At 37.3% G+C, this 13835-nt stretch overlaps 2 long non-coding RNA genes across 7 annotated transcripts in view; both read left to right on the forward strand.

The window, feature by feature from the left end:
• The window catches only part of LOC110399833, a 296244-nt gene that overhangs the window by 177142 nt on the left and 105267 nt on the right, over nucleotides 1–13835 (forward strand). The gene's annotated exons all lie outside the window — the stretch shown is intronic.
• On the forward strand, nucleotides 1916–13140 carry LOC110399835. Its single transcript, XR_002439435.1, has 3 exons — nucleotides 1916–4716; nucleotides 4816–4902; nucleotides 11010–13140. It is a non-coding gene; the product is annotated as an uncharacterized LOC110399835 (long non-coding RNA).

A 13835-nucleotide genomic window follows, 5' to 3' on the forward strand; every position in this document is an offset into this window, starting at 1 on the left:
ATGAGTCTTGATGTGACCTGATGCAGTTCCCACAGACAGCTTCTGCCAGGGAGAATTAACTGATGTTGCAAACTTTCACTGATTTCTGTTGAGATATTTAACCTAGATATTACTGTTAACTTTTGGAGTAGGCATTTCTTCATAGGACACTAGCACTTACAGTTGTTAGAACAGTTTGAGAGCAAATCTGAAGGCTTGATTCAGTTGCGACTTTTTTTGTGTTTATCGACTCTCATCCTGTGAATGAATTCTCAGTGAATTGATAAAAGTTATAGTCAAAACAAGAGAAATAAGTTCTACCTTTGTGTTATAAAATATATAGCCTATTCATAGGAAAATCGTGACACAAATTAAAAGAAAGCTAAGTCAGACACTCTAAAAGCTGTGCTTTGCCTGTTTTGAAATGCCTTTGGTAAATGCCCTAGCCCAATCAGAGTATGATTTCAAGCATTCATTAATGATATATTTTTCATAGTTGAATAATTTGGTTTTTTTCTTAATATTACTTATTTTTCATTCTCTTCTGAAAAGAGAATTATTTGAATGCATGTAAATGTTTTCTTTTGCAGATCTAAACAAGCCACTGCTTTCTAGCATTCCTAACTCTGGTAGGAGTCTTTAATAGTTAAATAAAAAAAAATTACAGTGGCTAGAATTGGATGCATTGAGTTGTAATGTTTGCATTTAGTTCTGTGAATTAAATTAAAAGGATTTCAGATTTGATGATTCACACATGAGTGTTAGTTGTGTTAATAGGAGTCTCAAGACCCTGGGAAATGTAGTGCATGACTATCTTTGTGCTTTGAGTTTTGGCTTTTTTGTTTCTGTGAGGAGGTACTGTACGGGATAACATTTTTATCAGTCACAATTAATGGAAGAGGAAGTATGAACTATATTGGAACTCAGTAGGTTAGGGTTCAGACACACCTGTAGGACTTCAGAAAAGATGTTAAATTTTGCTGCGCTTAAATTGCCTGAAGCTATTCCTTTGATGCGGGGAGAGCTTGTACAAGTGTGCAGCCAGTGCCTTGGGCCCTAAAGGGCTCCTTACTGTTCATTATGTACATGGTCTTACATGCTAATTTGTCTGGCATCTATCCACATGCTTGATAGAGAGTAGCTGTTTAAATCACAGGTACTAATATTAGTGGCCTTGTAATGACTGAACTGCTTTCTAGGCCCACAGGCACAGCTGTCTGCCTCAAGATCCATCTCTGAAAAGATGGCCAATACTTTCTCAGTGGTGAGAGATTTTTTTTCATGTGAAGAAATTCTTTATAAACAGGATGATAGGAAAGAGGGTATTAAGAAGGATTGTGCAGTGCATCAGATAGGACCTTTGTGTAGCATTTGATGACCCACTAAGACTGTATGTATTCTTTTGTATTCGTGAGACTTCACAAAAGCTTATGTAATTTGCTTTTTATTTCTTTTTAAAATAGGTAATTATTATTAGAGTCATGCTGTGGTTGTCCACTTTACGCTCTTATTTATAAAGTGGTTTACTCGTAGTTTTGACTGTAAAACAAGAAGAGGAAAGTAAGGGGAAATCAGTTTGTCCAGAGGCAGCCATTTTAAATGACAAAGAAGCTCAATCTAATTAACTTAATCACGCAACTTTATCTGCAAGGTTTTCTGTACATAAATACAGCACTCAAATGAGTGAACAACATATTAGTAATTGTTGACCTGAAGGTTGTTTTTTCTGATTATAGCTTAGTTTTATTAAAAACTCAAGTCACTTATTACTGGCAGGGAAAAAGAAAAAGACAGAATTTTCAGTTTAATATGTGTGACTGTACCCCTATTAATGAGATGCAGCTAAGTAGCAGAAAAGTCTGTCCAATAGAGATAGTTCTTTCATTTCACAACAGTCTCTCAGGGAAAAAAAAAAAAAAAAAAAAAAGGGTGTTAATCTCTTTGAATTTCTCTTGTAATCAAAAATATGTCAAAGAGAATTATTCTGCAGTGGAAAACACTGAATGGGATAATTAATACACATTCATGAGGTCACAGATGTTTCAGTGACTTGCTCATAATTTATACTTCAACAGCTTATACTTAAGCTTGTGTGAATGGGGAAGAGTAAAGTCCAAGGAGCCCACTTGAGAATCTGACTTGCTTACCTACTAAATGAATATTGTATATAGAAGCAGAGTAGCCATCTTCCCCAAGATGATCTTCCTTCACTAGTTCCGATTTTAAACTGTCTTATCTCAATAAACACTTCAGAGTTTCACTTTCTGACCAATTATCTCAGCATTGTTTTGTGGTACTGTCTTCATGTAGAATATAGGAAACCTCCAAATGCACTTGCTTAGTGCCTTTACACAGCCCCAAGTGTGATCGGTCATGAATGTGTTGGATTGTGGGTGTCATAAAAGCATAAGTAATGCTAATGTATTCAGGTAAAATACTGAGCTCTTGTAGTAAAATGATACTTATGGCATTTTATATTTACTACTTTTGGGGATAAGAGAACTTGAGAATTTTAAAGTGCCCTATCAACAGCTGAGTATAGCAAGAAATGGAAGAACATCATCTGAGTAAAACAACAACAGCAAACAAAAAACTTAAGTTTTTCTGTCTGTCCCAAACCTATATACATAAGTATCTAGTACTTTCTGCTGGACCTGAAATTTGAGGAGGAATAGTATTTAAGTGGGGAAAAAAAATACCAAATTGGTGCAACATTACTTTTGCACATTGCAGTAATGTAAGTAGAGAAATCTAAAAGTTAGGTTTGAAGGCAAAACTTCTCTTCTCTTGTTCATATACATTACAAGCAAACAGTCAGTTAGTGCATCAAGTTATTTGTTCAATCTGTAAGCATTATCCCATGATTTTTCTGCTTGCAAGGAGTCCTCACTCTCATAACTAGTCTTATCAGAGGCAATAGGAAAAAGGATGTAAATAAGATTTGTTAGATTTTATTATTAAGCAAGAATATTTAATGTTTAGCACAAGGGAGGGCAGTGTAACAGATTTTCCTGATGCTTGTGGCTGCTTGGAAACCTTTTGCAAGAGAAAATCCATCAATATATATAGAAGGCAGTCTACGATTACTTTCATCATATATACTATGTGTCACAAATCAGAGGGTTTTTTTGTCCTCTTCATGTTTGGTAAGTTCGTTTTTTTTTTTTTTTTTTTACTTATTTCTTTTCAAACTAATTTAATGTCTTCAATTTACACTTTTCAATTCAATGCAGACTAATTTACCCTTTTTCCTCTGGCCTAGCTAATTCAGTGAGAAGCTAATCAGTCCTCATAGGATTATGTTCTGCAGATCACTGGCCTGAAAATGACATATAAATTAGATTCTCTCCCATTGGCAGGATGCTCCTGTAGAAGGCTACCTTTTCTCTACAGCTTATTTAAAAAATTTTCTTATTTTTTTCTTGAGAAGTGGATGGCTGCCAGGATTTCTCATACTCTATTGCATTGCTATAGCAATTGCAAGACATTTGATCAGTTATCAGCAGAGTATTAATATTCAGCTGAAAGGATCGAACAGATGCTAGCCCACAAAGAGATCTTGAGAAACAACTTTACTAAAATATGATTACAGTTGAATTAGAAGCAAACCTTGGTAGATAATGTTCCCGAAATGAAAAGACTTTTTTTCTGATCTGTGTAGATGAGGTATCATAAGTACAGTTAGCATGACAAGATTATCAATTTTTAAAGCTCTAGAAATGCTGTAAAATTGCCCAACTTTACAGTACAATCTAATTTGAATACGAACAGCTTTGGGAATTTATTTCCCCAAACTCAACATTCAAAATACAAACATTACTTTGGAACCAATTTAAACATTAATTCTTTGGCTCTGCATTTCTAATGTGACAGTTATTTGTGAAGGAGGTCTCTGTTAGCTCAATAAATGTTTATAATTCATCTTTGTCATGGGTTACAGATGAAAAATTCTGCTCCGTTTAGGGTGTATCACAGAACTGTAGGGGCTAGAAGGGACCTCAAGATCATTGAGTCCAACCCCTATGCTGGAGCAGGTACCCTACAATAGGTTGTGCAGGTAAGTGTCCAGGCAGGTTTTGAGTATCTCCATAGAAGGAGACTCCACAACCTCTCTGGGCAACCTGTGCCAGTGCTCCATCACCCTCAACGTAAAGCTCTTCCGCACGTTAGTATGGAACTTCCTGTGTTCAAGTTTTAAGCCATTACTCCTTGTCCTTTTGCTACACGCCACCAGGAGGAGCCTGGCCTGGTATATACATGTGTGTGCATTCATTTCTTTCCAGTAGAAAGCTTAGAGGGGAGAATTGTTATTTGGCAGAAGAGACATTTAAATTTTTAAATTGTATTTAAACAAGAACTAATGCTGTGTCAGATTCAGATCTTTGGAAATCTGTTAGACAAGGACTTACTGCAGTTTCCAATTTTTTTTATGTAGACCAGGCTGTAGTTTTATAGATTACATTCAATGTTTAAAATAGAACATTTTTCTTATGTATGTAGTAAATTTCTATGTATGAAATGGTAGCATACTAAAGTTAACAAGTTACTCTGTTCTTTTGTGAATTCCAGTAATTCTCTTCTTTCCTACGTGCAGGTAGAAACTTTCTTTCCTCAAGAAGCCTACAGGCTGGTATGGGTATCTTTGTAGTAACTATTGCTTTTTAGAAGTTATTATAAAAATTGCCTGCATGAATACAATGTTTTGAGACACTTTGAAAAAGAGGCCTCTGCCCTTAGGTAAGCACCCTTTCCAAAACACTGGCTAAACCTTCAGAAGTAAAAGTTCAGAAGTTTCATAAAATGCAAAAGATCATTTTTTTTCTTCCTCTTACTCAGTAATCCATCTCTGTACCTTTGACTGCATTCTGAAATGTGCAGGGATGGAGGAGTGAGCCTGGATTTTCAATGACTTGCATTTAGCAGGTATGGCTTTGTTGCTTCAGTGCCTTTTGTAATTTCTGTGTGTAACAGCAGTAGTGCCAGATAGAAAAATTCATAAAGAACTGGCAAAAGAAGCTTTAGAATTTTAAGCATTCAGCTTCTGAGGACTCTTTAAGAACCTAAGAGTTAAAGAGGAATGGTAGAGGTTACACATCCAATTGACCTATTTATTGCTTAGTTGCATAGATGCAGAACTGCAGTCACAGCTGCATAGATCACAGAACAAAGTGGTAAATAAGAATTTCCATTTTTCAGATTGGGGGAAAAAAAAATAGACCTTGTAAATTAACTGAAAAAAATGTAATGGAGCAAATGATCTGTAGCATTCGCATCTCTGAGTACATGGATTTACCCTGAGCATAAGTGTAAAATTCTGCTTTTGTGCACCCCTAGTTACCAGAATGTTTTCATGTGATAAATTCAAAACTCTTAACAGCTATGGATTTAATAAGTTGTATTACTTACTTGAGGTACTGAAACTGTGCAGTAGTTTTTTTTTTTTTTTTAAAAAAAAAAAAGTCGTCATGAGGAAATAAAGCAAGTGAAGATTGTACCGATCGTATTTGCTGACAAATTTAATCTAGAAGGCTTATAACATTTGGGAAGTTGTACATAAAAGCCTATTGGAAGTAAAGCAGGTAACAGAGGCAGATGTTAACAATGTAAAATGTAATCAAGATGAATACTAAGAGGTTCTGAGTGTAAAAGCCAACAAAAAACAATATGTGAGAATGCTGACTGAAAAACAACACTACAGGAGCAGGATTTTGGAAGTGCTAAATTGAACATAAGCATGCAAGTGTAGTGCTGCTAGAAAAATGCAAATATGGAGATATAACAGAAAGTAGACTTTTTTATTTTCTTTGATGTGAGATGAAATAATTTACTCTGGCAACATTCTCTGACTAAAGAGGTATTGCAGGAACTTTTGCATAAGGTGTTGTGCTAGATCAGTGTCACACAACTCTAAACAGTTCTATTAGATAACCTTAGTAGCTGTCACTCTTCCTGTCTTCAAAACTGACTTTTGAAAAGGACTGCATTTGTAATCACCATTTATAATTTTTAGCCAAAATACTAGCCATACTTAGAATACTTCCCCATGCTTGATATTTTAGATAATGTCCTTAAAGCTTGGTGTTTGTTCTGCTTGCAGAACGCTTAATTTACTCTACTCCTCTGCAAACTAACAATGGGAACTGTGGTGTTTGTTCTCCATGTAGCGTGTTTATCATTGCATCTTTTCATTCAGTTTTAAGCCTCCTCTTTTTTAAGAGCATCCAAGAACAAGTATTCCATTGATGAACTGCTTTTCTATTTTTAATTTGTGCTGCTTGTATCTTCATCTGATTTTTTCCCCATAATCTAAGCTATGTGGACTAAATATGATACAAGGAATAGAAATAGCTTTTTTTTTTTTTTTTTTTTAAGACAAAAGTTGTAATTTTGTCCTTAGAGAGACCTTTTCAATTAATACTAAGTTAAAATAAGGTCGGTTATGGAGAGTTGTGTAAATTGGAGTCCAAAGAAGAAAGATGTTGCGAGGTTGAGTGTTTCTGCCTCTATTATAGATGAAAGTTGTTAAAGCAGAAATCACTGATTCGTGCTTACTAAACAACCTTCTGCAGAGATCTTTCAGTGACTTCTTTGCTTAATTTCTCTTTTTGTACTCCCTTGGTTTATTTCCTCCGTTCCTATCTGAATCCTACCATGTATTGCTTTTGAGAGATACTTCTGTTTTTAACTTGCTGCAAGCTATTGCTATTGTTTTCATGTTGTACATTTTCTTTGGTATTCCATGTTCTGGTTTGCATTTTCATACTATTCCTTTTTTGTCTAATCCTGCATATACATCCATAATTTTAGCTTCATTGTTAATACTTATTACCTTGATGCATAAAACTTCACATAGAAAAGCAATTGCTCCATTTGAAGTAGTGATGGTTTGTTCTTCTTTTAAGTTTGTGTGAATGAGAGTATGCATTCTCATGCATCGTCTTCTGGACTGAATATCATATAATTCATTGAACACTCCTTTTCACAACTGTAATACAGGTGACGTAGGACTTTTATGATAAACTGTTGTTGTTACTCTTCACAGGAAACAAACTTACTCTTATTATCGGTGCCTTTCCAATTATTTTAAAAATGACAGCTGTGAGCATTACCATATACAGTTGTAGTTTCATACTGTCTAGACTGCAGTAAAGTAAGATTTTCTTACTTACCTGAAAAAGAATTTGGAAGTTCTCAGTTTTGAAGTTATGAAAAATACATAGGTTGTTTTTTTGTTTGAAACTGCTCAGACCTATGTAAGCCCCTGGGATAGCAGCTAGTGTTGTATATAATACAACTTCTGAGGAAAAAATAAGAAGAAATAAATGAGAAGCAACTGTCCCTAGTGATAATAGATGTTGGTGAAGGAAAGCTTTCTTCAGAATGCTCAACTCATAGGCAGGATCAAGGAGTCTTCCAGTGGCAGCAGATAGCTGACAAAGACCGAAGCACTCATGCCAGATCACAGCTCAGTTCAAATATATTTTCCAGGAAACGTGCAACTAAATGTCCAGCTATATTGTATTTAAGTCTTAAAGCGTGAGTAGGGCAAAGGAAAATGGATAAGAGAGACATTTGATGGGCTTGCCAAAGGAATGGAACAAGGTTTATAGTCATGTAGCGATTTTCTTGCTTTCTTCCTTTTTTTTTTTTTCTATGACAAAGCTGTATGGAGCCTATCTTGCTGGGCTTTGCAAATTATGTAGTTCAAGTGTTTTATGAGAGCAGTTCATTTTGTGGTATAGTCATGCTTACTCTGTGGAAACATAGCTGTAGAGAGGCTGTTATAGACAAGGAGGCTCTTGTTAAGCCATGGTCATGTGAGTTTTTAGTAGAGTTGTGTCTTTCAATAGATTTCAAGTGAGCTGCAATATGGAGTCACCAAGAAATAACAAAAGCTCAGGAAAGATATGATACGAAAACAACAAAAAAATAACCCTACCACCTTTACCATAGAGGGGTCACTTTATTTAGTTTGTAATAACAGGAATGTTTTGACCTTTTCATTTAATGATTCAACAAGGAAAAGTGTGTAAGCACACAGAGATAACACAAGACAAAATGATCAAAGCACTAGAGCATGAAATACACTGCACATGGTGATATACTTCCCACTGACTTCAGTGGAATTTAAATCCACACTCTTTAGCAAAACTCTATGAATAGATGTTAAAGTAATGCTAACATAATACTAAAAAGAGCCTTTTTTATGCTTTGTTTTGTCACTGATCTAGTTTGGGAAGGGACAACCCTGGCTATACATGGACTGGGAGATGAGACACTGGAAAGCAGCCCCACTGAAAGAAATTTGAGGGTCTTGGTTGACTGCAAATTGAACATGAGTCAATAGTGTGCCCAGGCAGCCAGGAAGACCAACTGTATCCTGGAATGCATCAAGCATGGCATTGCTAACTGGTTGAGGGGAGTGATTGTTCTACTCTACTCTTCACTGGTGCAGCCTCACCTTGAGTATTGTGTGCAGTTTTGGGCACCACCATACAAAAAGGACATAAGACTATTAGACAGTGCCCAAAGAAGGGCTACAAAGATGATGAAGGGTCTAAAGGAGAAGATGTATGAGGAGCAGCTGAAGTCCCTTGGTTTGTTCAGCCTAGAGAAGAGGAGACTGAGGGCCTATGATCTCCTTGCAAGAGGTAGTGGAGGGGCAGCCACTGATCTTCTCGCTCTGGTGACCAATGATAGAACCCGAGGGAACAGCATGAAGCTGAGATGGGGGTCAGGTTGGTTATCAGGAGTAAGTTCTTCACTGAGAGGGTGTTCAGGCGCAAGTAGTCATAGCACTTGGTCAGCACTAAGCTGCTAGAGTTTAGGAAGTGTCTGGAGAATGTTCTCAGACGTATGGTCTGATTTTTGGGTGGTCCTGTGTTGAGCCAGGAGTTGGACTCAGTGATCCTTGTACCAGGAGTCCTGGTAGATGAAAAACTTAACATGAGCCAGCAGTGTACACTTGCAGCCCAGAAGGCCAACAGTATCTTGGGCTGCATCAAAAGATGAGAGGCCAGCATGGCAAAGGAGGTGATTGTCCCTCTCTGCTCTGTACTTGTGAGGCCCCATCTGGAGTAGTGAGTCCAGGTCTGGGGCCCCAAACAAAGGCAAGATGTGGAGTTTTCGGAGAGTGTCCAGAGGAGAGCCACAAGGGTGATCAGAAGACTGGAGCACCTCTCCTCTGAAGTCAGGGTGAGGGAGCTTGACTTGTCCAGTCTTGAGTAAAGAAGGCTCTGGGGAGACCTCATTACGGCCTTCCAGTATTTAAAGGGAGATTATAAACAGGAGGGAAATAAACTTTTTACACAGGCAGATATAATAGGACAAGGGAGTTTTAAACTGAAGGAGGGGAGATTTATATTAGATGTCGGGGAAGTTTTTCATTGAGGGGGCAGTAAGGTTCTGAAACAGGTTGCCCAGAGAGACTGTGGATGCCTCGTTGCTGGAGGTGTTCAAGGTCAGGTTGGATGCGGGTCCTGGGCAGCCTGATCTGTTGCTTGATCTAGTGGTTGACAACCCTTAACACAACAGGAGGGTTGGAACTAGATGATCTTTGAGGTCCCTTCCAACCCAAGCTATTCTATGATCCTTATGGGTCCCTTCCAACTCAGGATATCCTGTGATTCTATGATTTTAAAATCATGCCAAGTAATTGGAAATTACAGATGGAATACTACTTTGCATGTTACAATTGTACTAGCATGGCCCAGTTCTTGGCAACAAATACTTAGCTGCAGTAGAAAGTAGCCTAAGAAATTGAATTATCTGCTCGGCCTGTGATGACTTTGATTATTGCAGCTTAAAATACATGTATCCTTACGGCTTTTGGATGTTGACCTGATGTTTTTTAAAGATTAAAATTTTATAGTTACCTTTTAAATTTAAAGTTTGTGTGTGGAAATAGTGTCGTGTTGAACCAATGAATATGTCTGAAAAAAACAAGACATTTTCAGGAGCATGAGGCCTTATTCAAATATGAAGAACTTGTGTATTTTTATTTAAGGTCTTGTTATTTTAGCATTTTGTTAAGTGTAGAGGAGCAGTTCTTCAAATGAAGGAGCTGTCTTGCTTCATGAGAATGAGCGTGTTAAAGTGCTGGTCCCAAGTTGCTCACCATTGTCTCATGCTTTCTTCAGATTAAATTGACGCAATCTAGCAAGAGCTTTCCAGCTCGTTATGTTATCTTTCTGCAGCTTTCAGATTCCCCTCTGCTTGTGTGAGCCCTCAACTTGAGCTATTTCTTTTCACTTTATATTCTGCGTAACTTACATTCTCCATCCTCTATCTCGGTGTGCTCATCTGCCCTGTAATCTGCTTGCTTGCACAGAAGCACTCTTCTGGAGTCTCTCTTTTGATCCATGTAAATGTTAAGATCTCACCAAACAACTGGCTGACTCTATGCTTCCTTTTCTCTTCTAGATATTTGAGTTTGCTCTCTCTTACCAAGACTTTTTTTTTTCCTCTTTTATCTCTTCTGATTTTCTTTTTATACTCTGCTCTAAACAAACTGTCCTGAAGACAATTTTTCCCTATCAGCTCTGCATGATACATTTTCTGGCTTTGACACTCTGGTTTTTTTTACCTCCTGTTCTTCTTGGCTTTTTTCCAGATATTGCCCTGTTAGCTTTCCAGTCTTTTTTTTTTTTTTTCTTAAATCCCACAGATTTAATACATTTGAAATGTTGTGTGTTGCAGCATTTTTTTTTTTAATATCATGATCGAGACCACTCTGGAAAACTTTCTTCTGAATTGCCTTCCTTTCCTCCTAATGTGTCAAGTGTTTTCTCTGTTTCTGGACTTGGTACTGGGGGGAATGGAAATAATACTGATAATAATATTGCTTCACTGTCATTTTACATGTGATACAATAGCTTAACACTAACCCTGTGAAAAGCAGAGTCAAAGACTCAGTTATTTGATAAGCGTTTCCTTACAGCCAGTAACAGAAATTGATATTGACTTTGGATAAGTCATCTTATATTTAAATACAGATCATTCAGGTAGTAAAGATGAATCTCCTCCTGCAGGTGTCTGTGATTATTGGCTGTAGAAGAGCCCTAGCATACTGCGTCTTCTTGCTATCAGCTAGCCATCTGATTCTGCCCCTTTATTCGACTCTAGTTGGACGTACCCAGAGTGCTGGGTCCCTCAGTACTGGAGAGATATGGACATACTGGCAGGACTACAACAGAGGATCAAAAGATGCTGAAGGGACTAGAGTATCTCTGCTATCAGTAAAGACTGAGGGAGTGGGAACTTGTAGTCTGAAGAAGATACAGGAAGGACATCATGAATATCTATGAATACCTGAAGTGGCAGTGCAAAGATGTCCGAGCCAGGTTGTTTCTGTGGTGGCCAGTGCCATGGCAAGAGGTGCTGGACACAAACTGAAATGCAGAATGTTCTGTCTTAACATTAAGAAGCAGTCTTTACTGTGCGGGCGATGGAGCATGGGTGGTGAAGTGTTCGTCCTTGGAGATACTCAGAAGCTACGTGGACTTGGTTCTGGGCAGGTTGCTCTAGGTGGCTCTGCTGGAGCAGAGGATTGGACAAGATGACCTCCAGATGTCCCTTCCAATTTAAACTATTCTGTCATTGGTTACTGGACGTTAATCCTTGTAATTTCCAACCTGTGTATATACAGTGTAACTTGTACTGGAAGCTGTAAGAGAAGGAGGAGGTAAGAGCATCAGTATCTGGATAGGGATAAACCTTTTATTATGTTATTTCATGAAGATCTCATGGATGAGTCTTACTAAAACATGGTTATGAGTAGTTCTCCAAAACTGTAAAGTAGTCTTAGTTGCCCTACCAGAATCCAACTGAGATTAATTCCTTGCTTCTTTGCTGTAAAATTGAATAAAGGATCTCAACGAAAGCATAGGACTTTTGCAAAGCAGAGGTTTAAGTTACCGCTAAGAGACAGTCATGAACCAAACACCAAATTTAATTAGGACTCCATCTTTATGTGAACGGTAGATGTTTCTTAATTTCTTCTATTCTTTTAAGGGAGGAAGAAATCAAAATGAAGTAGCATAGGATACAATCCTAGTAAATGAAGGATACTGCATATTGAAGAATGCTTCTTCAAGTTAAATGCACAAAAATAACATTCTGTGGGTAGTTTACATGCTAAGTGTACCATGGGTGAACTGTGAAATATAACAGTAGAAGGAAACTCTCTATAATTAGCAGTGCTATACGTTTGTTGTGTATTGTTTTGTGGTGTTTTTTTTAATAGAAAACATATTATCATAAATCTTATGAATTACCCATTTATAGCTAGAAAAAAACAGAAGGACAATCTGCTTTCTGCTGAGAAAAACACACACAAAAGAATAAAACAAAAAGTAACAGCTTTTGAGTGCCACGAAATTCTTAGATCTTGAAAGATTTATGTTTTTTTTTTCCTCACCTTGAGCTTTCAGAGATCACTTCTGGAAGGACTGTGAAATGAGTTTTTAGAAATGTATGAAGGGGATAGGAATGTAAGTGAGTAGGTTTGTGCTTAGTGTGTTTTGGTGTTTGCTTGTAAAACGTTGTCGCCTTCTTGCAAGGAGCTGCTTTCTGATTGTGAGCAGAGATGATGCGTTAGTTGTGTATGCCTGCAAAACATACTTGACTGAATGACAGAGATGGAGATTGCCAAGAGAGAAAGCAGTACTGTGACGCTTTCCTACCAGAAATGTAAATGACAATTCTCTCTTGAATAGTTTTTTCCTAGATCCAAATGCATGATTGCAGGAACTCAAAGCTAGGACTTGTAAAGGTGTCAGGTATGGTAATATTGCATGTATTTCAGAAACTGAAAATTTATTGGAACAGAATTTTTGTTGGGAAATTGTTGGATTTCAGGTTTTCCTTGCAGTTTACATTTCCATGAATGCTCACCAATCCCAGGTTTTCTTTGTTTAGGACTGTTTAGAACTGAGTGGTGTTTGTGCAGTATATTGAGTTTGACAGTCAGTGAAGTGGTTGGGGGAAAGAAGAGGGTTTGTAAGTATTTTTTACCTGTGTACTGACTGATATGTTTTTGTGGAGCAGGATTAATTTGTATGATGTATCCTGGTTGTGTAGAGTTTCCTACTAATTGCCTTCTGCTCTATATGTAGAATGCATATATGTTTGCACACACCAAGCATTGTAAATTTATTGTCATAACAGTTGGTTACTATGGCAGTCATCTGGCCAGAGACACCACACATAGCAGTTAGATTAATGAAGATGTGATGGAGTTGGCAGCAAGATAAAGGTAAGACTGCACATGTTTGAAACGTGGTATGTGTGAATGTGACTAGTATATGATAGGTGTGAAAGCTGTTTTGTGTAGACAAGTAGTTTTGATCACTCTTTCTTTCCATCAACTGGGAAAGAGCAAAACAAAATTAGCCAAGAAAAAAGAAAGATGTTACAGATCTCCAGAAAACTCTTTGTACACCTATAATGTATTATTTTGTCATCCTTTTCCTGACATAATAAGAGACTTCTTACAACTGGACTTTTCTTCATTATTCCAATGGAAGACCAAATGCCACTTGAACTTTTCTTTCATAGAATAATACTGGAGTAGGGCTTTTTTTCTGTATTATGAAAATGCTTTAATTTGCAAAAACAAATAAAACTTGAAATATCTGAATACTGAATTGTATAAATGTCAACGGTTTACGGGTGTTTGGCCCAGTTCCATGACAAATGGGGCGGGGTACCCACGGACCCACGCCCCATGAAAGGGAAAAGGGACAAAGGGTAGGGAGATGGGCCTAAAAACAAAACGGCGGCAACAATCTGAGGAGAAACAAACTAATTTACTAAATAAGATATTGGAATGCAAAATAACACACTGTAATACAATA

The sequence above is a fragment of the Numida meleagris genome, chromosome 5 (genome assembly GCF_002078875.1).
Source record: "Numida meleagris isolate 19003 breed g44 Domestic line chromosome 5, NumMel1.0, whole genome shotgun sequence".
NCBI lineage: Eukaryota > Metazoa > Chordata > Aves > Galliformes > Numididae > Numida > Numida meleagris.